Raw genomic sequence first — 25901 nt, 5'->3', positions numbered from 1 at the left:
GTTGAGAAGGACAGCAGAGGTGGGATTTTCACTGACCCCCCCACCCTTTGTCCATCTTTGTCCACCAGGGGGAAGTGAAACCAATGTGGAGGATATATCAGGGGTCTCCTACCAACTCTCCTCAGACTGAAGAAGCTACTTGAGTAATGAAACGTTTCAACCTAATATGAAAGAAGTCCAGTTGCCATGACTCAATTTCCAGACAACCTCACCTTGATGACTGAGAATCTTGACAGATATAATGAGATCAGAAAATTATTGCAAACATGTGTAGCAGTCTGAACAAAGTCAGGAAGTTAACTGCAGAATAATGACTGTTAATTCACTAATGTCACTGCAAAATTCAGAATTCAATATCAAGGATGGAATTTATAGGCATTACTCTAGAGAGTGTGGGAGCAATTTTGCTATGTTTTAAATGTTGTAATTTAAATAAATAAATTTTGCAATTTCTTAGACTTCAAAACATGCAAAAATTTCCCAGTATAATTGACTTTAATTCTAAATAGTGCCATGTGTTCACAGGTAATGTGAATGCATTCGTAATGTGGCCATTCCTAGATAGACACCCACAAAGTGTGCATTTGTATTGTGATATTTTCCATCCAGGACATGCTTCTCATTTTCTGCCTTTTAATTATACTTTGTAATAGAACTATCTGAGTCCCCAGACTGATTAATCAAGCACATAAACAGGAAAAAGAAACTCAATGGTAAAATAGATAGTAATGCCCAAGGGCATAAGAATTATTAAACTGCAACTTTATTGCAAGGAATTGTCATAGAATCAAATGCAAGATGAATGCAAGTCTTCAGAAGAGACAGTACAAAACATGTCTGATTAATACAGTGACAGACTTCACAATGCTTACAGTTGTGCTCATTCACTTCAATATCAGGATTATGTTTGTCTAAGGGCACTGATGGTCTGAATAAGGGATTTATCTCACATACACACACACACACACACCCAGATTCAGTCCCTCTTCAGCTCTGGTCAAAAAATGCTGGCTGTGTTTTCCGATTATTGTTTCAAAGGCGATCTGTAAGGCATTGCTCTCATCACAGGTTTTGTGCGTGCCTTCTCCTTAAGAGCCATTGAAGGTATTCATGTCCTGTCCATTGTTAAGTCATGGTCTGTCTTCTAAATGGATACACCCAAATTGTGGAATACAACTGTGTAATTGAATAAGATCAATTCAGCTCCCTCTGTTATTGTGAGAGACGGGCATGATCTGGTGCTTTGGTAGTTCATGCTGGTTCGTCCTTTGGACAAACAGGTGTTTAGCAGTTCCCAGCCTTACCTCCTCCAGTGGGCGCCTGCTCAGAGGAAGCACCACGGCTTCCCTGCCCTGTCTCCTCCAGATGCTGCCTCCAAGTATATACCTGCCAGAGGAGGCAAGGCTGGCAAGCGCTGTTTGTCCAAAGGATGAAGTGGCTCAAATCGTCAAACAGCTGGTTCATGCCCAATCCTGGTTACTATTCTTTTTATTTATCAGCTGATTCAAAATCTTCCTCATCTAGCAAGCATTTTGTTTTGGTGAGCTGACTATTTTTAAAAGGTCACCCTCATACTGGAATGTTTTATCCCCAGAGCCCATTTCTCTTTTCATGATCTGGTTTACCTTCATCTGGGGTTTGATTGGGTTTAAATTCAATATATGTCTGGCAGAGTGAAAATACACACTAGCACAATTATGTTGCATTATACCATCGATTTTCAACTGGTAGGTGGGGTAGGCTCAGACTGAAATTTGAAGAGAAGAAATTTTGCTCTAAATCCTAGGGCAGGGGTAGCGACTAGAGATGGGGACAAATATAAAAATTTGCCATCCAAACTTGTCTGGGTCCCCTGATGGCAACATGGCAGGGGTTGGCAGGGATGACCCTAGCCCTTCCTGGCAGCCAAAAAGAGCACATTTTAGTTCTTTTTGGAGGTTGTCTTTATTTCACCTTGATGGCAAACACCTCCCTATTGCTCATCCATGTGTCAGATTTCTGCCACTACACCACCAATGCCTCCCCCATTGCCACCCTATCTGCTAAGAATCATGTTGGTATGGAATGTCCGAATCCCATATCTGTAACCCTGCCTACGAAGACAGTGCCTGATAGGGCCAAAGCTTAGTTTGCTGCCTCGTGCCTCGGTGCCTGATGGGGCAAAAAGTCTACGTTTCTGCCAATTGCTTGTGTTTGTCTGTAGACACTTTTCCATGGTCATGTGGCCAGCATGACTAGACACAGAACGCCATTAGTAGTACCTTCCCACCAAGGAGGTGCCTATTCATCTACTTGCAGTGACATGTTTTTGAATTTATTCCAGCGCAGCGACACAACCCAACCTGGTCGCACTCCATGGCAACATGGTCAGGCCAAACCAGCCCTTCCTGGCAGGCAAAAAATAGCATATTTTAATACTATAAATGTAGTTCTTTTCAGAGGATTGTGTTTCAAAGGCCACCTTGATGGCAAACACCACCATCTTGCTCATCAATGTTGAAGGTTTTTGCCACTATATCCCCAAGGGGCAAAGCCTTCTTTGCTGCCAATTGCCTTGGTGCCCAATGCCTATTAAGACATGCTTTCTTGCCTATTTTGCTACCAACTACCTCAGTCCCCAAAATTAAATTCCTGAGTGGTTGTGTTGTGTGTGTGTCTCTACTGCCTCAGTAGGTTGGCAGAAGCTGGGGCAAGCAACGGGAGCTCACTCCATCGCACAGATAAGAACTGTTGACCCTTTGGATCAACAAGCCCAGCAGCTCAATGGTTTAACCCGCAATGCCATGGTCTACTTCGTTGTCATGTGCCTCAGTGCTCAATGGGGCCAAAAAGACTACTTTGCTGTCATGTGCCTCAGTGCCTGATGGGGCCAAAAAGCCTACTGTACTTTTCTGCCATGTTCCTCACTGCCTCCTGGGGGCAAACTATACTTCACTGCCAAATGTGATGTTGCTGAAGACAACAGACTCAATGCCTCATGCCTCTGTGTGCCTGTCAGTGACAAATTAAGCTACCTCAGTGCCAAAGATCTCTCATTCTGCTGGGGCCAAATATAACACCCTCAATGCCATGGGCTTCTGTAAACTATCCTGGGGGGACCCAATTTGTGGGTGAATAACTCGGATGTCCGATATCCAATCTTCACCAAATTGGCAGGCGTGTTGGGGGAAGACATAGGAAGCTTCGGTGCGATTCTGGATTCTCTAAGTCCCTGCGGGGAGCTTTCCTGGGGGAAAATACAGGCTGAAGACTCTGGAAGTTCTTATCAAAAACATCTGCCATCTCAAAGTAGACCATCTCTGCTCTATGGAGAGATGTGACACTGTTGCTACTGATAACAGGTGCCATTTGGATCTTCTCTGGTTTTCCCCAAGACTATTTCCTGTGGTTTGCATTCTACCTCATTTGGACAGAAGGACGAATATCTAGGCATTTGTTTTTTCCTCCCCAACCCTACCCCTTACATATCCCTATTTCTTTTTTGCATCAGACTTCTTAAACTATAAACCATTATTCTCATCCAAGCTGTCAGGCTGCAGTCCTGGTGGGTATGAAATAATCACATGAACGCACAAGTATTGGAGGTAAAACAGGCCACAACTTCATTGGTAATAGTTGTCACTAGTCCTGGCACTATAATTGGAGGATAGATCAGCATCGGCCAACTGATGTTAAAAGCAGGGCAACCAGAAATGGGGCTAACAATGTGGGTGTCTACCTCCTAGCAACCCTACAGTGTTCATGGTCTCCTGGGATGAGCCCTGTAATGTCTCTCTGTCCCACCCTCTTAGAGGGAATCACTAGGGAGAGCTAAGCACTTGCCTGACTCTACCATCATCTGCCTGATCCATCTTCATGCTTCCAACCTCCACCAACAAGGCTGTGACAGAATACACAGAACCCGTTTCATATGCTAACCAAAACCACCAAATGACAAAGGGATGGTGGGTGGGAGAAGTTAAAAAAACAACCTGAATGACAGCTTCAGTCTGGCATTTTCCTGTTTTAAAACCTCACAGATGGACTGGATTTGAATAATGCAATCCAGACCACCTGTGGATAAAGATCCTACCCACTGGACTTTCTGCTTGGCCGGGGCAGTCACCCCAAGATCCTCTGTGCTGCCAACGTTGTCTCCTAGGAAAGAAACTGCCAGCAGCCTCCAAAATGGTGGCTGCTACTCTGTCCTTGCCTGCACACTCATCGGGGTGACAAATACCAGCTTTTTCAGTGAGTTTGGGGCTGTTACTTGTACAATGTCAACCACCTTCAGTTATGTGGAAGAAAGGTGGTAAAGAAATATAGTTAATGTTTCTTATAGTTTGGGGTAGAGTGGTCTCATGTTGTGTTTTTTATTATTATTGAAACTTTCCCTGGCAGGGGAGACAAGCCAGCACTGTGTCCCCGTTGAGCTTTCTGAGCTACCAGCTATTTTGACCAATGTGGAAGTTAATTGTAAGCTGAGGTTAGAAACCAGTGGAACTGATTCATGGAAGAGGAATTGATGGCTTGGCAAAGTTTCTCACTAATTATCTATATTCACATGAACTTTTTGTTCTAATAGAAAAGACAGCTGGCAGAATGGCTACTGAAATTTGGAACAGATCATATCCAGTGACAAAGGATGGCAGCTTCTAGCCAGAGGGCAGAAGAGTTAATTAAGTTAGCTCTTCTTTACTTCTCCAATATTGGGTAGAAAAGGAACTCATGTTGTTGTGCACTCCCATTTCTGGTGCAGGCAGGCAGTGGCAAACTAGCATTCATTGCTTTTTCTACTTGAACTGTGCCCCTAAACATATTTGTAGAAAAGTTCTCATTGTCTCTAGGAACCAATAAATTTTGCAGCCTAAAATAATATTCATCATGATTGTAACAGAGGGCTGGAGCTAATCAGGAAAAGAGCTTTTATATGGACACAATGAAGATATTTTAACATCAATGTTTGTCAGATGAGTAATGCATTTGCTAATAGAAAGCTAGAAGATAACAGACTGTTTTGGGATCTTGTGTGTCAATGCTGCCCAGGGCTGGCCAACTGGATATGTCAGGCAGAAACTGGAAACTGGACTCTGGCCCAGTAGTGGCAGGCTGCCAGTTCCAGAACAGCCCAACGCTTCTCACAGCAATCTGAGGAAATGTGCTACATAAAAACTTGCTTCTTCTTCCTTCCTCATGTCCCTGTGTGTGAAAATGAGAAACCACATTGCTCTTCTTGCCTGTGAGAGGGTAAGCCCTTTGCTGTCAGCCTCAATCAAAGCCTTCACATTTGCAAGGATGATTTTTTTTTTGCACCAGTATTCCAAGTAACACAAATAATGCCGGTTGCAGAAAATAATGGCCTCTGCTGCCTCATTCTGTGGAATTTTAAATATCTGAAGCAAATTGCAGAACCCTGAAGAAAAAGAAGTGCATTTTCAAGCTAGAGGTGAGAAATTTCACAGGCTGGAAAATTTATTAGCTGCATGTCTCAAAGCCTAATTTAATGAGAACAAGGAATTTGTGGAGTATTCTTTACATCCCCACATATGGGCATTGTTACTTGGAACAAAGATAACCAATGGGCTTATGTGATACAAAATAAATCGCTGCTCCTCCCTTCTTTAACTTGCAGTACCTGAGCTCCAGGCATGAAACTAGTTCCAATGTCATTGCTCTGCACTCCTATACTTGCTAGATTTCATTATTGCCCTAGATGTGGAGTCTCATATGTTGGGCATTTTAAGGATGGAGTGCAGAATAGTTCTTGGCAATTAGTGTCAGAACACTTGGGAAGATTCTCTACTGTGCCCAGAGGGCATTTTATCATCTTTGCATAAGCATAGCTCAGTTGCTTCCTGAAGAGAGACTTATACTTTAATTCATGCACGCTTGTTCACAAGACAGTTCAGGAACTGGTTTAGCCAAATGTCTGGATGTGTGGGTATAGCTGGCTATACACTGAATTAACAACTTTTCATTTCCTAAAGTTGTCAGGCTCATTCTGCTTCATGCTGGGCTCCAAGTCTTTCATCCACCCCCGTATGGAAATGCGAACATATTTCGAAGTGTGTTGTCCAGAATATATGCACAACTAGTGGATGCTCAATATGAGATCCGATGGGCATGACAATCCGACACAGCTACTCTGACGTATCTGACTGCAGCTCAGGAATAACATCACTGCTGCACTGGCAGACTTTAACAATATGTGATATTGTGGCACATGCATCCCATTGTCTGGATACTTTTCCTGTGACAGCTTGTTTAGGCCATTAGATACTGATGGAAGATTCTAAAATAGACTTAGTGTAATGCATAGAAACCAACACTCGACAGGGCAGACACTTATTCACAGGATTTTTAATCAAATTCACCTTCTTCAGGACTTCTCCCTCTCTCTCTCTTTTAACCCATAATATGTATGTAAGAAAAGTAATTATTATTAGTAATTTCAGATAAGAACAACTGGGATGGGGAATTTATAACGATCTAAAATTATATAAATGCAGATCTGATTTTAACTATTCAACTAGACTAGGCTTTTTCACCCTCCCAGGATATGTATCTCTGGCCACTTTTGGGCAGTGAGACTGGACAGCCAGAGGTGAGAAATGTCAGTTTTTTGGGGGACTACAGTTCCAAAATTAAGGTATCCAGGACAGCAACGATCCATTACTTACCATTTCAGGGTCAAAAGCTGAGATGTTGCAAAGCCATGTGATGTCACAGAGGTAGGGCAGAATGGGAAGTTTATTCCCAGGGGCACTCAATGTATTCGCGAAGGCTTTTATGGCCAGGATCTAATGGTTGTTTTGGGTTTTTTGGGCTCTTTGGCCGTGTTCTGAAGGTTGTTCTTCCTGACGTTTCGCCAGTCTCTGTGGCCGACATCTTCAGAGGACTGGAGTAGGAAACGTCATGGCAAAATGTCATGAAGAACATGGCCAAAGAGCCCAAAAAACCCACAACAACCATTTATTCCCAGGTTTTGCACTGTTGCTGACAGGGTTATAGCAACAAGATGCCTCACTGATCTTGCACCAGATAGAAGAATAGGTCCTGGCCTGCACTAAATAGGATTGGCCAAACATCACTGCATCAAAGGACTTGGTATGAGGAGAAGGAACAGAGAAAAAGAATGCATAGTTCAATTGATTTTAGCTTTTTTTTAATCAATATTTTTTCTAAAGGTGAATACATGATGCACATGGAAAGACAGATTATTTTGACGTGATTGTGGGTTTTTTCAGTGGCAGTGAGTTCTTTTACTTTTCCTCTAGAGTGTAATTAATTTTACCTCAACGATTTAATTTCTAGCAATTGGCCATATGCGACCAGCTCTAGCCATTTTTTCCTTGTCTTCTACTTTATTACTGTATCACTTAATCATTGATTCACAGGCAACTCTGCAGAGAGAGAACCACTTGTTTCGGATTGTGGTGTTGTAAAAATACAAGTGTGTTTTACTCTGGCAGAAACCAGCTCTTTTTAGGTACCTGGAGAGAGAGAGAGAGAGAGAAGTGACCACAACCTGACACGATAAATTGGATTTTATATTATATAGGGTTTATTGAAAGACAGAAATTCCTACAGAAGGAGATGACAGGAGTATAACTCAAATCATGTCAGCTCAACAACAGAAAAGAAGGGAATTACGCTTATAGACCACAAATCATAACAAACGTGAGGGATAAGATCAAGATGTTCCCATGTCAAGGATAGTTTGATCAGCAATACTGTCCTGATACCGCCTTAGCTAGGTTACAATAACATGCAATCTGCAGAGAAACATGTATGTGTTAAAGTCACTGGTCGTGCCTTGTTAATACAATATGTAGTATGGAGATATGAAAACAAGCCTGTTCTCCTGTTGGGGTTTTGTTTTCCTGTTATTTGGTGTCTTCTCTAGACTATATAGAGACATCTGTACTCCTGATCTTGCATAGCCTGAGAAAGCTGTTTCACTTGAATGAGGCCTTGTTACACTAATTTCTTGTTGCTTAAAGATTTAAAGACAATATAGTGAAATATACGTATTAAGTAGAAAAAAGAGGAATGATTTTTCCTACAGTGGGAAGGAAGGGGGGAGAGGACAAGAGGAAGAGGTGATTTCATGATTTCATATGATTTTTATAAGTGATCATCACCAAACTGAAATCAAATAATAGATTTTACGTATGTCCACAGACTACCAATCCAAGGCATGGATCCTCATGATTTTTACAAGGACTTCACCCCAAACAACTCTCAAATCATAGGTTCCCATTTCTGTCCACAGATTGGACAGTGGTTTTGGAATGATATGACATAAAAATCATGTGGATCCATGCCTGGAAGTCATGTTGTTGCGATTTGGGAATGATCCTACATATTAAAGTCATGTGGATCCATGTAGTCCCCTGAACCAATATACTGCACAGTTTAAAATCAGATTACAAGCTGTTCCATTAGGATGCAAACACTGACACAAAGACCACATGACTATCACATGATTTTAAACCAACTCCAAATACACTGATCAAGCTCTCAATCCGTTTCAATAATGTAAACACACAACAAGGCAGTGAGCACTAGTGTCAGCTTGGAAAAGTTGGAGATGCGTATCCAGGCTTGAAATTCACCTCACATCCATATAGAACAAATTAATTCTCCCTGTGTGCTCACCCTGAGATTTGTTTCCTGCCTAAACTCAGACAATTCCACAAAGTCTCAAATTTCAGCCTGATACCTGACTGTCATAGGTTTTTCATAGGTGGCAAACCTTTCAAGCAATTATTGTAAAATGTTTCAGGTGATGGAGAAACAAAATGGAGACAGAGTAATGAATTTAGAAGCTGTGAAAGAGTTGTTCTTTCGACTTGCATGCCACCCCTTGGTGCTAGAGCAGTTTACAACATAAATATGCAAAACAGCTTGCCCCTTTTCACTTTCCTCTGAGACTCTGTCAGAGGAGGTAATGAGAGAAGGACCTTAGCTGTTGATTTCAATATATGGACAGGTTTCTGACAGAAAAGGCTAGGAAGAATACTATGGAGAGTACAATGGTGCCTCACTTAATGATTGCCCCACATTACGACTAATCCGCTTTACGACAATGTTTTTGCGATCACAAAACAATGGTCTAAATGGGGGAATTTTGCTTAGCAATGATCGGTTCCCTGCTTCGGGAACCAATTTTAGCTTTATGATGATCAAAAACAGCTGATCGTCGGGTTTTCAAAATGGCCGCTAGGTGCTTAAAATGGCTCCCCGCTGTGCTTAGGGACAGATTCCTCGCTATACAGGCAGCGAAAATGGCCGCCCTATGGAGGATCTTCGCTGGACAGTGAGTTTTTACCCCATTGGAACACACTGAATGGGTTTCAATGCGTTTCAATGGGATTTTTAATTTCGCTTTACTATGTTTTCAATTAACAGCAATTTTCCTGGAACAGATTATTGTTGTTAAGCGAGGCACCACTGTACTTGAAAAATGGGCTGCTTTTGGAAATTTTATGACTCTACTCACGCTGATTACCTGTGACCTTGCAAACAGGGAAAGTAAACAGGAGGATTGTATAGGGGAATGGAAGAAGAAACAAGAGAAAGTGAGGCTATCTGTTGGCTTTGAGGGTGATTGTCTGAGCTCTATGGGAGGTTGATTCTGTGCTTTTTTCTGGTGCTTACTTTAATTTTTTGGGGGGGAGGTGGAGTTTGCTCTACTCCAAGGAGAGGGGCTGAGAGGAAGTAAGTCACCTACCTGGCTGGGGGAGAAGCCGGCAGCTGCACTCACATCTATAGCTGCACTCAGAGTCTCTGGGAGCTGGCAAACAGGGAGAGTGAATAGAGGCATTTTATAGGGGAATCTGAAAGGGAGGCTAAGATTTTTCTTTTATCTGCCCATGTAGGAAAAAAAGACGTGTGAGGGAGGTGGTACTGGGACCTCTAGTGAACCATCAGCCCCCACCTCTGACTCCCAAGCAAGACCATCAGAGCCAGCCAAAGCTGGACCTGAGATGGACATAGGACCAGAACATTGGAGCTAGGAGGGAAAAGAAAAGGGCACCACTAAGGAGGGTCATCTGGAGGAGGGCAGGGAAAAGGCTGGGAACTATAAGAGAAACCGTAGAGGAGGCTGCCATGGGAGGTGAGTTATCAGACCTGGAGGAAGAAGGGACATGAATTAGAATTAGAGGGCATCTTCAATGTTGAGTATTACTGGAGCTCAAGGGAAACTCAGGACCTCCACATAGATGATGACTTTGAGGAACTGGAAGAGGAAAAGCTATCCCAGGACCTCTGAAAGAAGAACACCAGTCCTAGTCCTCCACCGACAGGGATTTTGACAGAGCAGGCAGCACACACGTTCCTGTTGAAGACATTGTGGATCTAAGGATTCTTGCCACTTCCCAGAACAAAGACAAAACATGTGGTGGTAGGAAATAACACCTTACTGAGAGGAAAAGGATGTCTTGACAGATGTGCTGGTTCCCTGGCATGATGATCAAAGATGTGACAGATAGCGTGCCCAGAATCATGACGTCCACTGACCATCACCACCTCCTTGACAACAATAGAAAGCATCCTCACATACTATGTCACAGTATGGTATGCTGGCTTAACAACCATGAACAAGGCGCTACAGAGGGTGATGAGCACAGCACAAAAACTCATGGGTTGCCCCATAACCCCCACTGGAGGAAATCACCATGGCCTGCTGTCTCAACAGAGTGAGTAAAATCCTTAGGGAGGACTCTCACCTGGGTCAGCACTTCTTCAGACTTCTACCATCAGGCAAGAGATATATATAGATGCAGAGCCTGCTAGACAAATAGGCTGAAAAATAGCTTCTATCCATGGGCCGTCAGACTTCTAAATGCCACATAACACCATGACTAGACTTAATAAGACTTACAGTGCCAGTATAACATGCAATATGTGCATACCGTTGGAATAACCCCAGTATTACTGGGGTTGGGGATTTGTTTATAAGGTTGGAGATGTAGTCTGTGTCTGAATGTATTCTGTGCTTTGTGCTTTGTGTGGTTGTACCAATGGAGTCTCATTACATTTCATTGCACACATGTTGTGCATTGACATCATCATCATCATTATCATCATTATCCATAGGGGAACAAATGATGCTGCTAGACACAGTCTTTAGTTTATTGCAACTGACTAAAAGATTCTGGTTAGGAAGGTGAAGGAAATTGGAACACAATTTTTGTGTCTATGTGTATCACATTTCTCTTGAAAGTCACAGTCCGACAAAAGAGTGGAAAATACTGGAAGTGACCAATGGGTTCTCTGGTGTTATTGTCAGGAAAGGTTTGAATATCTGGAATGTGATCTTTGTTCCAAGTAACACTACCCACATATAGGAATTAAAAGGGAGTCGTGGCAAACAGTTGGTTGAACCTTGTCAGTGAAGGACTCTCCTTCATTGGAGTTTTTTAATCAGAGGCTGGATGTCCACCTTTCAGGGGTTCTTGCATTGACAGGGAGTTGGACTTGATGACCTTTGTCGTGCCTTCTAGCTCTACTGTTCTGTGTTTCTATGATTCTATGTCATAGTGGCTGTGAGCCTTGGCTGAGAGTGATTTGGATCTGACTTAACATCCCTTTTCTTCTGCCCCCTTTCTTTGGTCAACTGATTTTAGCTAGCATGGCAGTTGTGATGGCAGATCCATTTGTGTTGGCTGATCTTAGGGGGTTGTGCCCATTCGAAACTCACTTTAGCCAGTATATAACTCTGTTTTGATCATACTGTTTGCTGAATTCTACACTACTGAACCGGGCTGGATTGGGAATTAGATTCAGGATTATAGTTGATCAGGAAAAAAAAAACCCATAGCTGCTAATTTAAAAACTAATACATGAAAATTGGACTTATTCTTACTTCTAATCCTTTACCATAGGTTATAGTCTTGTATACTAAACATTTGATTTCTGCCAGGCATGGAAAAATTAATCCTAGCCTGGTAAACGTTTCGGATCCAAAGTCTCTAGAAACGTGGCAAGCAATTTTCAGTGCAGTTGGGCTTACTTTAACTCTGGTAATCAAAAAACTCTTGTAATTAGATTTTCTTTTCTCTCCCAAACTATGTTGTCAAAAAGAAGATAGCTTCGCATCATCAGAGTGTATTTGGTTGTGATAAATATAGTCCCTGACCTTTAGCACATATTAAAAGTTTCTGTGTGTCTGTATGTATGTGTGTGTGTGTGTTCCAAAGAAACAGGGAGACGAAGAAATTGAATGGGCTGTCAAGGCTACAGCTTATTTTTGCCAAGCCACCCACTGTATTGATTGGCTGTTGACATGCTCATACAAAGCAACACATACACTCAAAGCACGAGAAATGTTATTTTGCTCCTTAATAACCGTATTTCATTTTTTACTTCAAGGACCCACATAAGAAATTAACAACATGAACTAAAAAACCTCAATGAAGAATGTAGAGAGTGATGGATTGGCAACTGAAAATGGCACATACTTTGTTAGCTGACCTCTTTCCACTTTTCTCCCACCAGGAGTGAATACAGAGACGAGTTACTTCAAAAAGAGGAATATAATGTGCAAATAATGATGTCTTCCTAACTCTCCTTTGGCCTCCCTTTTCAAGTGGAAGAGGACTTGTCTGTTCCAGAAATCCAATAGCTATGAGATCAACAAGGAATGAGAGCCTGTTTCAAATGCTTGAACAAAAATGAGTGTTTCTACTATCATGCATTTCTCAAACTAAGGTCAGCTAGCACCTTAAATTCTAATAATTAAGAAAACACAATAAAGTATCCTGTAGACAATTTTGACTACTGATTCTGGTTTCATCAACATTCAGACTGCCCTTTGCTATGCATAGTTTGGCATTCTTTTTCCTGCTGATAATGTGAGCAGGATATTGTGCAGCAATACTGGGCTATTTCCTGGTGTTTTGAACTATAGATAGAAAATCAGAATACCACACATTTATATATCAGAGGCTTTTTGAGGAACTGAACCACCTGGCTTTTTTAAAAACAGAAGTTTAAGTACATATACACCACACACAAACTCCAAGAGCAATTTCCCTTATTTCTCACTGCTAGAGCATCCCATAAGACGATCTCATGATCTGTACTATGTTTACTGGGGGACGGCAGAAGCAAGAACTAGGGATGTTCATTCAGATTCGCCATTTACTCATAGAATCAAGTTGGAAGGGACCTATAGGGCCATCAAGTCCAACTCCCTGCTTGATGCAGGAATACATATCAAAGGGTGTTTGCCAGGTGGTTGTCTAAATTTCTCTTGGATGCCTCCAATGCATTTACCACCTCTCAAGGTAATTGGTTCCATTGTCTTACTACTCTAACGGTTAGGAAGTTCTTCCTGATATTCAACAGAATTCTGGGTTCCTGTAACTTGATCCCATTGTTATGTGTCCTGACCGAGAACAGATCCTGCCCCTCCTCTGCATGACAGCCTTTCAAGTATTTCTCAAGGCTAAACATGCCCAATTCTTTCAGTCTTTCCTCATAAGCCTTGGTTTGATCATCCTTGTTGCTCTCCTCTGAACTTGTTCCAATTTGTCAGTAGCATACTTCTTTTTTGGAATGAATTTTTATTTTATTCATGCATACCTAACATACAAAACTAAAAACACTAAAGACCTAACAATAATAAACAAAACAAAAAACACATCATAAATAAACATTCATACTACCCCTATGGATCAGAGATTTCGCTGTTGTCTGGTCATCTAAATATCATGAAAGGATTCCAGTGAGCACTGATTCGCTATAAACTAATTCTTCCCCTAAGTTCCTGTCTTTTTCTGGGCCCAATTATGTATCAGCTTCCAGCTTTCCTTTACAAAATCGCTTGGTTGATCCCGTAGTGTCTCTGAAAGCATATCTAGTTCTGCAATGTCTAATAGCTTCTTTAATAGCTGATCCATTGCTGGTGTATCTCCGTTCTTCCATTTTGGGGCCCAGAGTAACCTAGCTGCAGTTAATATATGCAGTAGACTATATTTTGTTTTCTTCTCAATAATTTCTGGCATTATATTCAATAGTAACATTTCAGGTTTAAAACTTAATTTTTGCTGAAAAATCTCTTGTGACATTTCCCAAGCCTGTAACCTTTTTTCCCTTTTTTTTTTCTTTTTCACATGACAACCACATTTGATAATAAGTTCCTGGATATTTTTTTTTTTACATTTCCAACAAACATTACTGACCCCTTCTGACATTTTTTTTGCCAATCTTACTGGAGTAAAATACCATCTTTGAAACATTTTAAGGATATTTTCTTTAAGATTGACTGGCTTAATCATTTTATAATTATCTTTCCTCATTTATGTCCATTCATCAATATTGATATTATACCCAAAATTTTGTGCCCATTTTACCATCACCTCCTTCACCCTCTCATCCTTTAAATCATATTCTAATAGATATGTATACATATTTTAAATTATTTTCTCATTAGTGCAGATCCATAGTTCACCCACCTGGACTTTACCCTCAAAGAAGTCCATATTTTTGTCCTTTTTATATCTTGATTCTAGTTTCAGCATCATACTTCTTGAAATGTGGTGTCCAGAACTGGACACAATACTCAAGGAGAGGCCTAGGTAAAGGTAAAGGTAAAGGTTCCCCTTGACAATTTTTGTCCAGTCTTGTTCGACTCTAGGAGGCGGTGCTCATCCCCGTTTCCAAGCCACAGAGCCAGCGTTTGCCCGAAGACAATCTTCCGTGGTCACATGGCCAGTGCGACTTAGACACGGAACGCCGTTACCTTCCCACCAAGGTGGTCCCTATTGATCTACTTGCATTTGCATGCTTTCGAACCGCTAGGTTGGCGGGAGCTGGGACAAGTGACGGGCGCTCACTCCGTTGCGTGGATTCGATCTTACGACTGCTTGGTCTTCTGACCCTGCAGCACAGGCTTCTGCGGTTTAGCCCACAGCGCCACCACGTGGCCTAACGAGTGTCAAATAAAGGAGAACTAGTACATTGTGGGATTTGGAGATTGTACTTCTGTTTAAAAGTGTTTATCTATCTGAAAAAAACCCCAGACATATTGTGTTTAAAAATGTAACTTGTTACATCACTGAGCTTAACTGGTTAACTCAGCAGTCCCCAACCTTTTTGAGATTGCAGACTGGCTGAGCCTGTGAGTAAGGTGGGGGAGGCCCCTGCAGGTGTGCGTGGGTGTGCACACACTCTTGGGTGCACATGCAAAGGGGTGGGGAGCACCCACCGACCCGCCAGCGCCAGTGTGAGCACTCCCCCACCCCTTATTGCATGTGCAGGCCACCCACCCCCTTGCGTGGGCACTCGGGAACTCGGGCACATGTGTGAAGGGGTGGAGGAGCACTCACACCAGTGCTGGCATGCCCGCACATGTGCAAAGCAGCTGTGGGGAGGGGGAGTGCATGTGGGAGCGGGCTGGAGGTCTGTCTTTACGGCCTGGTGTGGCTCAGGCCACGGACCAGCACTGGGCCGTGGACCAGGGGTTGGAGACCTCTGGATTAACTAAGTGGTTACATAGCTGACAGAACACATCATTCTAACTGTCTTCAGATGCTATAACTAATACTGACAGTAACTGAACCCTGACTGGAAAAAAAGTCAGGGGAAAAAATGAGGTAAAGAGAAAACTGTTCCTGGGTTGGCTGACATTCGGTCCCAGTCCAGAAAAAACCCTCCTAGCTAAAATCTCTTTAAAAGGCATCATGTGCAAGTTGCAAGATATCTAACAGAAGCAAGAAACCAGCTGGATGATCTTTATTGCTGCTCTTGTTTTTGAAATAAGGTGATGAACCATTAATTATTTTATTAAGGAGGAGGCTGAGAGTAAAATTAACAGTATTACTGCTCCATTCATCTTGATATAGAACAGAAAGTCAGTAAATACAGAAAGGTGCAGGGTGTTGAACTTGATTTAACATATATTTTTTTCAATCCAAAAGACACAGCTAATCAGATGCCCTAATTTAAACTGTTTCACTTCCCTGCCAAAGATTCAGAGACCCACAGTGCTCATCCCAAGGGTGATTTAAAATGAGATACTTTGCAACAAGTAGCCATACATTTCCTTTAGTCTTCTTTCAAAGGTGGATGTGTTGTCTACCACTCTTGAATATATATATAAAATCATTGATCCTGAGATCAATGGCTTAGGAACATGGCTGAGACTTGTTTCTCAATGCAGGTGGCTGGGAGTGCTGTGCACTAGGTTGCATTGAGCAGAGGCACACCAAATTCCTGTATATTCCTTGGGAATTAACAATCCAATACTTTGCAGCTACATTGACATGTACTTGAATGTACACAGTTAACTTGAAATACACATTTCTTCTAGGCATTTGGATTACATTGTGCCTCCAAGCAATAGATACCTTGAAAAAAACATGAGGATAAATATAAAAACAAATTGTGATATTATTCATTGACTATCACTGATTCGTCAGATATTCATCCCTTCCTATTCATGAGATCTGGAGACCCCACAAATATCAAGGAGACCCCCCACAAATATACACCTTTTATATTCGTTCATTTGTCTCTCTGTCTATGCCTGCGTGGATCAGTTGATTCCCATCGGCATAGGCAGAGAGAGAAAGCCTGACTAAAGGGAATCCCCACCATCCTGTTTGCAATGGAATGGAAGCTAGGCTGCTGGAACAGAAACTGTCATTCCGGCAGCCAACCTTCCATTCCAACAGAGACAGCAGGATAAGGTAGGGATTGGGAAGTGACACAGCACTGGGAAGGGGATGGGGGTCATGTTGTGGAGGTGGGGGGGGCAGTTTAAAAAGACCTAACAAACTGACAAATCAATTTGTGGTTTATTGGGTCACTGGGGGCAAATTTGTGGTTCATGGGTTGTCAACCTTGATTACCCATGGACCAAGACAAGGTGCTATTTTGGCAGTTCATTCCCATCTCTACCTAGAAAACTTGTTGAAAAATAATTGCTTTACGTTTGGGTGAAAGTGGTTAGCTAACGAAAAAATTTGGATGAAAAGGTAAGAGATGCCATAGACTTCCTAAGGGAACATCAATCCACTCACAGCCTTCCTGTGACAACACTGTCTTAGTCACAATGGACATACTGTAGCTCTCTACACTAACAACCTACACAGAAATGGACTGCAAGCTATCATGAATAACATGAAGAACAAGGAACAAGGCCACAAAATCCCCACTCTCTGCAACTTTCTGCTCTCACACAACTATTTTGCTATTCACAATAAAATCTACCTGCCATGGGTAGTTGCATGGCTCCACAATACCCAAATATATTAATTTCTGACAGAGAACAACACCTTCTCAACTGTTGTTCTCAAAACCACTCCTCTACTTGAGTTACATTGATGATGTTTTAAAAAAATCAGGACCGACAGAAAACCCTAGAAAAATTCCACTGGGGGTTTCAATAACTTTCATCCAAAAATCAACCTCAACCTGGAGCAATCTACACAACAGGTGCATTTTCTAGACACTACTGTGAAACTACAAAATGAACATCTTAGCACCACATTGCATCAAAAACCCACTGATCAGTATTGCCTACTTGCATGCCTCCAGCTTCCATCCTGAATACAACACTAAATCTATAATTTACAGCTAAGCCCTCGGGTATGATCATATCTGTTCAGACCCACAATACAGAAACGTCGAACTCTACAAAATGCATTTCTCAGACTATAAGACCATCCAATATGGTTGAGGAACAAATTAACTGGACAAGACAAACACCCAGAAGCAAACTACTGCAAGACAGAGCTAGAAGCGAAAATGACCAACACGGCTAGAAAACGTAATGCTCCTCCTCCCTTCCTGTTTTGTCTCTTCTTTTTGAATCTATTATATCCTTCTATCACTACATTCCAGTCATGATTCTCATCCCAGCATGCTTCAGTAATACCTATTAAACCATATTTACCTTCATGTGTTGAGAGTTCTAGCACATTTCTTGTTTGTTTCATATGGTCTGTGCTTTGGTATACTGTAGGTACATTTGAAACTCCAAGTCACTCCTCCTTTCAGCTGCTGCTTCTTTGTTGTTCATTCCATTCCATTGGTTGTGTACCCATACTGCCACTGCAGTTTCTGATGCATCACTGATACTCGTGTCTGATGCTACCTGTTCCTCTGTGCTCTGCAGAGTTGAGGTTTTTGTGAGTTTCCACACAGCAGATTAAGTGCGAATTTTGAAAATCACACGGATTAAGATAAAATTCTCTCTTCATAGATATGTGTGTGTGTGCCAGCAGATAAAAGAATAATCATTCAGTCATAGTAAACTTTAAGAATGTTTACTCAAAATATGTTGAAGACTAAACTAACAGTAATTGGACCTTTGACTTGGTATAGATTTGGTTTGTGTTTGACAGTTTTGTAACAGACATTTATTAGTTTCCGAACTTCTTTCTTAATGACATACTAATAGCAGACACCTAGCAGCAGACAGTCCTAACTGAAAACTAACTTATTAATAGACAAGCCTCATACTGACACTTTTTAATGCAGTTAATCCTCTAAGCACCTTTTTTTTGCTGATACTAGACACAATCTGATTGGCTACACATGTTCTCTTATGCAAATAATTACACCTTCATTTTTATATACTCATATGCATGCTGCGTTGCATAATATTTACACGTTCTAACATGCAGCACTGCCACCTTTCCTGGCAAAGTACTCTTTAAAGCCCTCTTTACCAGGTTTGCAAGATTTCTAGTTGATACATTCTTTTCACTATCTGTTGAAACAAAGGTGCTTGACTGGGGATGTCAGTTTTAAAACAACTAAAGAATTTATGAAGGAGCTGACTGCCATTAAGGATAAACCAAAAATGAATCCTGCAAATCTCATTGTTTTTAAAACTAATTAAATTGTTGATTAAGTATGCTAATTCCACTAGTTAACAGCATTCAAATGTCAACATTAATAGCAACAAATTAATTTTCCCACTTCTAATGGTTTAACACAATTTAATTAATAGGTTGTTCCATGTTTTGCCTATGACTGTGGGTGGGCATGGTTATTTTGGCGCAGCAAACATAAAAATGGTGTCCCTGGAGAGAGTGCTATCAAAAGTAAAGCTCAGTTTGGCTCAGGGTTACACTGTAGCCTTCACAATATTTGTGTGAAGGGAGGGTAGTAGGCTTGCTGTTGCTTGCGCAGGACTGCCACTCCAAAATAATTTTGATGTATTAAAATATGTCGAAGGGAGGGGACATGAAAGGCTGAATCAGACATTCACCAGTGTGTTAATTAATTCTGCATCGCTCCTAGCCTCCTGCCTGGTTGGCTGAAGCACCTGAAACATTGCCACATTCCGCACCACAAGCATCTCAGAGTTTGATGTTTAGCTCATAGGACAGAAGCCCAGATTCCATTTCCCCCCTTGTCATACATTTGCTGAAATAGGAAGTGTCATAAGCAGCTTGCCTGTTTACTTTCTAGTCTTTGTCTTCGGGCATGCTAGAATATAACAAAAAATGATCAGCATGTAAGAGCAAAGCAAGGAGCTTTGCATGCATAGTCTTGCCCTCTGTTATCATTCTATCTCGTCCAAACATTGGTGCTTGACTGCACCAAAATTTTATTTTGCTATTACATAACTGTCATGGTTCTAATTCTAATCTTGCAGCTGGGTAATGAAAATAGGATATTAATTTCCATAAAAGATGGCTTCTGGAAAGCCTCATTTGCATAGTGTGCTGCTCCAGTCTCTGTCTACTAATAAGATATTCCTTTTATGTTGTTTTGCAAAGCCTTTAAAAATATCTATGAGTGGCAAAATTCAGTGCCTTCCCGCTCCGCTAGAGCTTGAGTGTCAGTTTGATTGGTTCTCTCTCTCTCTCTCTTTAATGAATGCTTAGAATGGAATAGCACTTTCTAGCCAGCACTGCCTCCCAAAAGTTCTGAAATGCAGTCTATACATTCAGAGCAATATGGCTATCATGGGTTATTAGTGGAATATGCAATTAAACAGAAAACCAATCTATTTCTACTCCACAGTGAACGATTTTATCTGACACTCTAAGACAGATCATGGGTAGACAATCTGCAGCCTTTAATCACCCACTGTCGAGAATGCAACATTTCTGGGATGCGTTACTACAGCATGATCCTAGTTCTAGCAGGTCCTGTGGACAGAGGTGGCTCCTGAAAAGACAACTAATCATGGTTGGCTCTAGCTCTGAAATGTTATGCAGAGTCATAACCAACAGGCCTTGGAATCCCTCCCTAACACACCAAGACAGATTACCTTTGTAGCAATACCACATAAGGGGCCCCAGCAACTGGCACCTTCAATCAGGGCGACTGCCTGTTCTGCTTTGGGATAGACCTCTGAGCCATGAGGGGCAAGAATGGTAGTATTCTTTAAAGGTTCTATCTGGGGCCCCAACCTACAGAGCTGAGCCAAAATTACCAATGGACTGGGGTTATGGAATTGTAGTCCAAAACTCTAGGATCCAAATTGCCTTCTCTTGCCTTAGGACATCATCTCTAACAATACCACTGAAAACGAGTGATGACATCATCATCAACATCATCATGATAACTGGTGTATTATGATCTCAGTTATTCCTAGTGTACAAAGAAGGTTTTGATATTGCACCTAAAGCATCAGTTACAACCAGGACAATTTGATAATATCTGAAGTGGCCTGGATTGGGCTAAATAGGGTATGTCATTTGGTATGAGCCTTGTATCCACATCATATAAATGAACACACACAGGCACACACATATATATAGGAGCAGAGGAAGTTTTTAATTTTCTTATGTCATCAACTGGCTAAGCTTAATGCCATTAGGAAATTAAAACCAGAGGAAATGTTTTAAACAGCAAGTCAGGAAAGTCCAGGTAGGGTGTTCTGGGGATGGGCTAGCACTGTTATCCGATCACTTGCTGGTTCACCCATCCACACAAGAGACCAGGCAGGGGGATAAATGCTCATGTAGTCACATCTTAGTTTGCTTTTGCCATAGTCACTTTATCTCAATCTGGAAGTCTTTGAAACTGGCAATCTTTTTAAATTCCTTTTCTTTAATTCTAGTATCCCCAGGTATTGCCACATCAACTATCCAGACAAACTTGCTTTCAACAGTTATCAAAGTATTATGATTATTGTTGTGGTTATGATTGTTATATTTATTTATATGCTATGTTTTCTCAGTGTGATGTGTTCAAAGCAGCTCACAACGTGTAGAAATACAGTATCAGTCATGAAACATTAATATGTGCAATTCATAATGACATGACAATTCATGTAAAACATTGCAAAAAGTTAACTTAATATAAGTTAAAAGTTAATACTAATATTATCAAAAGAATACTAATATAGAAAATGTGATTATAATGTGCTTAGAGCAAGACTGATAAAGAAATCACTGTAGAGCACTCATCCTCAGGCAAGACCCATTTCTTACCTACATCCCATGCCCTGAGCAAAAACAAAACAAGAAGGAAGGGTACCTTCACCCTATGGCAACTTTCCTCCTACTAGCTTCTAAGCAGCAGAACAACAACAACAACAACAACAACAACAACAACAACAATAAAAGCAAGTTTGGCAAAGCCTTCTAATAGATATATATCTCCAATAAAGTGCATAATGGGTTAGGAAGAGAGAAAACCCCCAAAAGTACCTCCTTAATAGCTTCTAGGACTGGGCCAGGACAGGTGGGCAGAGACAAGTCATGGTGTTAACAAACACCCAACATCTATCACAACACCGTTTCCTTTGCCAGCAGCAGTGCTGTTTTGAAGGCTTCTAGGGCAGTACAACAAGATATTGTTCAACAACAGGAGACCATGCCATAGCCACATATCAACTTTATTTTGTGACAGTATGGAAGAGTGGTGGGCAACATCTGCCTCTCCAAGACGTTGCTGGACTGCCACTACCATTGCAAATGGTAGTCGAAGATCATCTGGAAAGGCCACAGGTTCCCCACCCCCACTCCATCTTGAAGCTCCTGAGGAGAGAATTCTGAAGGGTTTTGTGGAGGGATGGAGTTGGCAGAAAGGAGAATTATCTACTGTTGTTTTCATTGAACCGCTTCAACTCACATCCTTGAAAGCTAGTTTTCAGTTTGCCCAGATGTAAAAGTTTGAAGGGAAGATGTGAATGATCCAATGCCTGGGTTTCTACTGACAAGATTTTAATTATTTAAATGGAGTGAAAAGTCTGATTTCTCAACAGCTTATTAAAGAGCTAGACATCATGATACAATTTTCAGCCACAGCAGGAAGGATATTTGGAGATGAAAATCACGTTAGATTGTAATCCCACCAGGGGATGGGAACTCCCATGTATGTATTTTTGCATGAAGAAGAGGTTAACAGACTGTATGCATCTAACCCTTTGTACACAAACCAGAAGGATTTTGCCCAGCAATTAATATTAATTTAACACTAATAGCCAGGCAACGAGGGGGAAAGGTGCAGGAATTATTCATTACACATTCCAGGACATAATAATAACTCTCTCCAGGTAGGACATTTAGTATGAAAATCCATTTGTTTAACTTCTTCCTCAGACACGTCCCCAGAATCATAAAATAATAATTATGGAATAAACCTCAGCCTCAACTTTGTTATGGTGATTGTAAATCTTGGAAAGCAATGTCTACATTTTAAAGTATAATAAAATAAGTAGTTTCCCAGGTCCCAGTTTTCTTTGCAAAAGAAAACAACAGCTCTTAACAAAAGATAAGAATCGGGAGCATAGGTAAGATGTAACTTCCCTTCCCACACACAATAAATCTGAACAGTTAATTCTCAGTGAGGAAAGAACAATGACTGTGATTTTGAACATCACCTAAAATCACACTCTGATCCACCACCACTATTTATGAGTACCCTAGAATGCTCACATCCGTCCTTACAATATGACTTACACCACTCATAGGAGTAGTTATTGGGAACCTTTGGCTATCCAGATGTTTTGGACTACAGCTCTTACAACCCCTTAATGTTGACCAAGCTGGCTGAGAATATTTTAAAAACCAACAATTCCCCATCCGTTACTTGCAATTATCATATAAAATAATCTGCATCAAACAGTGTTGACTATGCCTCCTTCTCAAACTTTGATGGGGCACTTTGACCACTACAGTCTGTGGCCCAGTGCCAGTCCGTGGCCTGAGCCAGACCGGTCGCGGAGACAGACCTCTCCCCCCCGCAAGTACTCCCCTCCCCACAGCTGCTTTGCACGCACACACGCATGCCAGCGTAAGCACTCCCCCACCCCTTCACGCATGCACCTGAGTGTCCACACAAAGATATAGGCGGGTGCGCATGCATGCGTGCAGGTGCTCCTGCACATGCGCAAAGAAGTGGGGGAGTGCTCGCACTGGTGCTGGCGTGCGTGGAGGCGCTCCCCCACTGCTTCGCACATGTGCCTGAGAGACGGCACCCGTGCAAGCACAGGGGGTGCTCTCCCTTCCTCAGAGGTTCAGCCAGTCCACGGTCCCAAAAAGGTTGGGGACCACTGCACTACGGGGACTATTATTTGGCTTTCAAAGCTGATACTTTTAGAAATTTCATGGAAGTATGCATATCTTAGTCTGGATCAGTAGAAGAATATATTTTTAAATGTTCCATCTCAATTTAAGCCTTATCCACTTCACATTCCCCCGGGGCATTTCAACTCAGTAAACATCCAGTAAGAAGTGGGTAAATACACTCCGACTGACACTGGTGAAAAGGTCTCTCCTCTGCAAACAAGACAGAAAAAGAAAAGTCCACCTGACCTCCTTGTCTTGAGTAACTGAATCACACTGACATTTCCTTGAAGTGTTCTTGTATTCAGTCTTGGAGTGGCCTTTTATGTAATTCTTACAACCATACGTGGTGGCCCCTACCTCCGTCTCTTCAACCATGGGTTCAATGAAGTCAAGACTCTTATTACTGCTCAAACTGGATTTTATTCATGTGGAGGAACTGTGTACAAGGGTTTGTTGGGTGCCTGGTGTATCCTGTACCAAAAGTCCTCAGGGGACTGAGTTAACTCCACTACCCTGCTGCTGCTCCCTCACCTGGGCCCCAGTTTCCATCACTGGGCTGATACAGTCCAGAGTTTGTGGCTGGGATCTAGTTTTTCTCACTCACCTCAGTCAACTGACATCCTTCAAGGAGGGCCAATAGTACAGAATGCATATAGGCTCCTGGGTCTTCCAAGTCTGTCCTGCCTCCAGCATCTCTGCTAAAGGCACTCCTTTTGTCCTTTTCTCTGCCATCACCTCCTCTGAGTTGCTGAAGTTCAAGTAACTTGAAACTCAACAGGATCTCATAAACTAGAAACAAAAACAAAGGTAGTGCTGCAATCAGAGCTTTTCTAGCAGACATTGGAAAAGCTGTTTGCCTGTGGTAATAAACAAAGTCAACGATTAACACCAACTCCATTGTCCATGTTGATCTATGAAATGGCACTTCGTGATGTGCACTGTATTTGAGGGATGTATTACTTTTCCCTCCTTTTGTGATAGGTCATGGATGCGTGCTATACACATTGTGGTGATTGACTGTTGCAGTAATTTAATAAAGTAATAGAATAAAACAAAAACAACAAAATTATCTAACTTTGCTGACTGTTTTCAGGGATAATACTAAAACCAGAACTTAAGATTTAATGTGTTAATTATAATGTGTTTATATTAAATAGTTATTTTTTTTTGGTCCAGATGGAGAAAATGGCACGAATCCATCTAATATCTTTTAAAAATAACTTTGGATTGTTAACATTGTTAAAAGTGATTGCTGTGCCCTTGGCAGAGATCACAGATAGGAATACACTCCCTATCTTCCAAGAAAATGCTGCCATGCACTTCTAACCAAAGACTAGCTCTAGAGAAAGCTAATAATTCTCAAATCACTTTCAAATACACTACTTCAGCAACAGGACATCTCTGAAAACAATACAATTAAAAGGCTGAAAAAACAGAGAATCAAGTAATCCAGAAAGTAATCCAAAAGTGGAAAAACAGCTGAAAGTTTTTTTAAAAACTATTTATTTTTATTTATTTATAGTATATATACGCCACTTTTCTTCTAAGGATCCAAGGAAGCTTACAATATTAAAAGAAACAAAGTTAAAAGCTAAATAATAAATTATTACAATATTTTAAAAGCATCAAACAGTTATCACATTAAAACTCATAAATAAGAGGAATATTAAAAGCACACACACAAAAACCCGAATAAAATAATCCCTTTAAAAATCCCCTTGGTCAACAAAAATGGGGTCAACCTGGCCTCCCATAGGAAGATGCTCAGAGTCTGGGAGCAGCAAAAAAAGAAGGTCCTCTCCTGTGTCTCCATCTGTGAAGGTTATGGGCTTGTAAAGGTTGTGGGGCTGAGAGATAGACCTTTCTGGAATATCCCAATACCTGGGAAGGCTCATAAAGGAAGATGTGGTCTTTTAGATAGTTTGGACCCAAGCCATTTAATATTCTTGTTTGTTTTAAAACAAGATCAAATACACAGGTGCTTGTAGTTGTGTGTTCAAAATTCAACATAATTTGGCAAGCCAATTTTGCCTGCTAACAGGAGCTATAAGATGATTGGATGGGAGAATGCAGGGGCTGAGCCTATCCCGTCGAGTCTGCAGGAGGTGGAGCCAAGCAGAACGGGAGAGAAGTTAATTTGTATCTGGAGAGGGAAGTTGTATTTTAAAAGTTGGGCTGTAACTTATGAAGAACTTATGTTGAACTCTACTTTACCAGCTGATATGTTGTAATAAATAGTTTATTTTTTCATTAGTAAACCACTTGGTCTCGTAGAATCATAGGAAAATGAAGTTGGAAGGGGCTGGGCCAGAGCAAGATCACAGAAACAAGGCAGAACCAACCCCGCAGCCCAAGCAGAGACCAACCAGCTGGGGTTTTGAGTCCAAACAGCAGCTCAGTAGAAGGATGATGCAAATTGTGATCAGA

General features: G+C 41.4%; 1 long non-coding RNA gene across 1 annotated transcript; it reads right to left on the bottom strand.

Moving 5' to 3' along the window:
• Nucleotides 1-3090: 3090 nt before the first annotated feature.
• LOC144584187 (uncharacterized) lies at nucleotides 3091-25593 on the bottom strand. The gene is made up of 2 exons (XR_013538284.1): nucleotides 24079-25593; nucleotides 3091-14919 (listed from the first exon to the last, which is right to left on the bottom strand). It is a non-coding gene; the product is annotated as an uncharacterized LOC144584187 (long non-coding RNA).
• Nucleotides 25594-25901: the final 308 nt, after the last annotated feature.

This window comes from Pogona vitticeps, chromosome 8 (assembly GCF_051106095.1).
Source record: "Pogona vitticeps strain Pit_001003342236 chromosome 8, PviZW2.1, whole genome shotgun sequence".
NCBI classification, from domain to species: Eukaryota; Metazoa; Chordata; class Lepidosauria; order Squamata; family Agamidae; genus Pogona; species Pogona vitticeps.
Note: the sequence above shows the minus strand (reverse complement) of the source record. Positions and strands in the feature narration are given on the sequence as shown.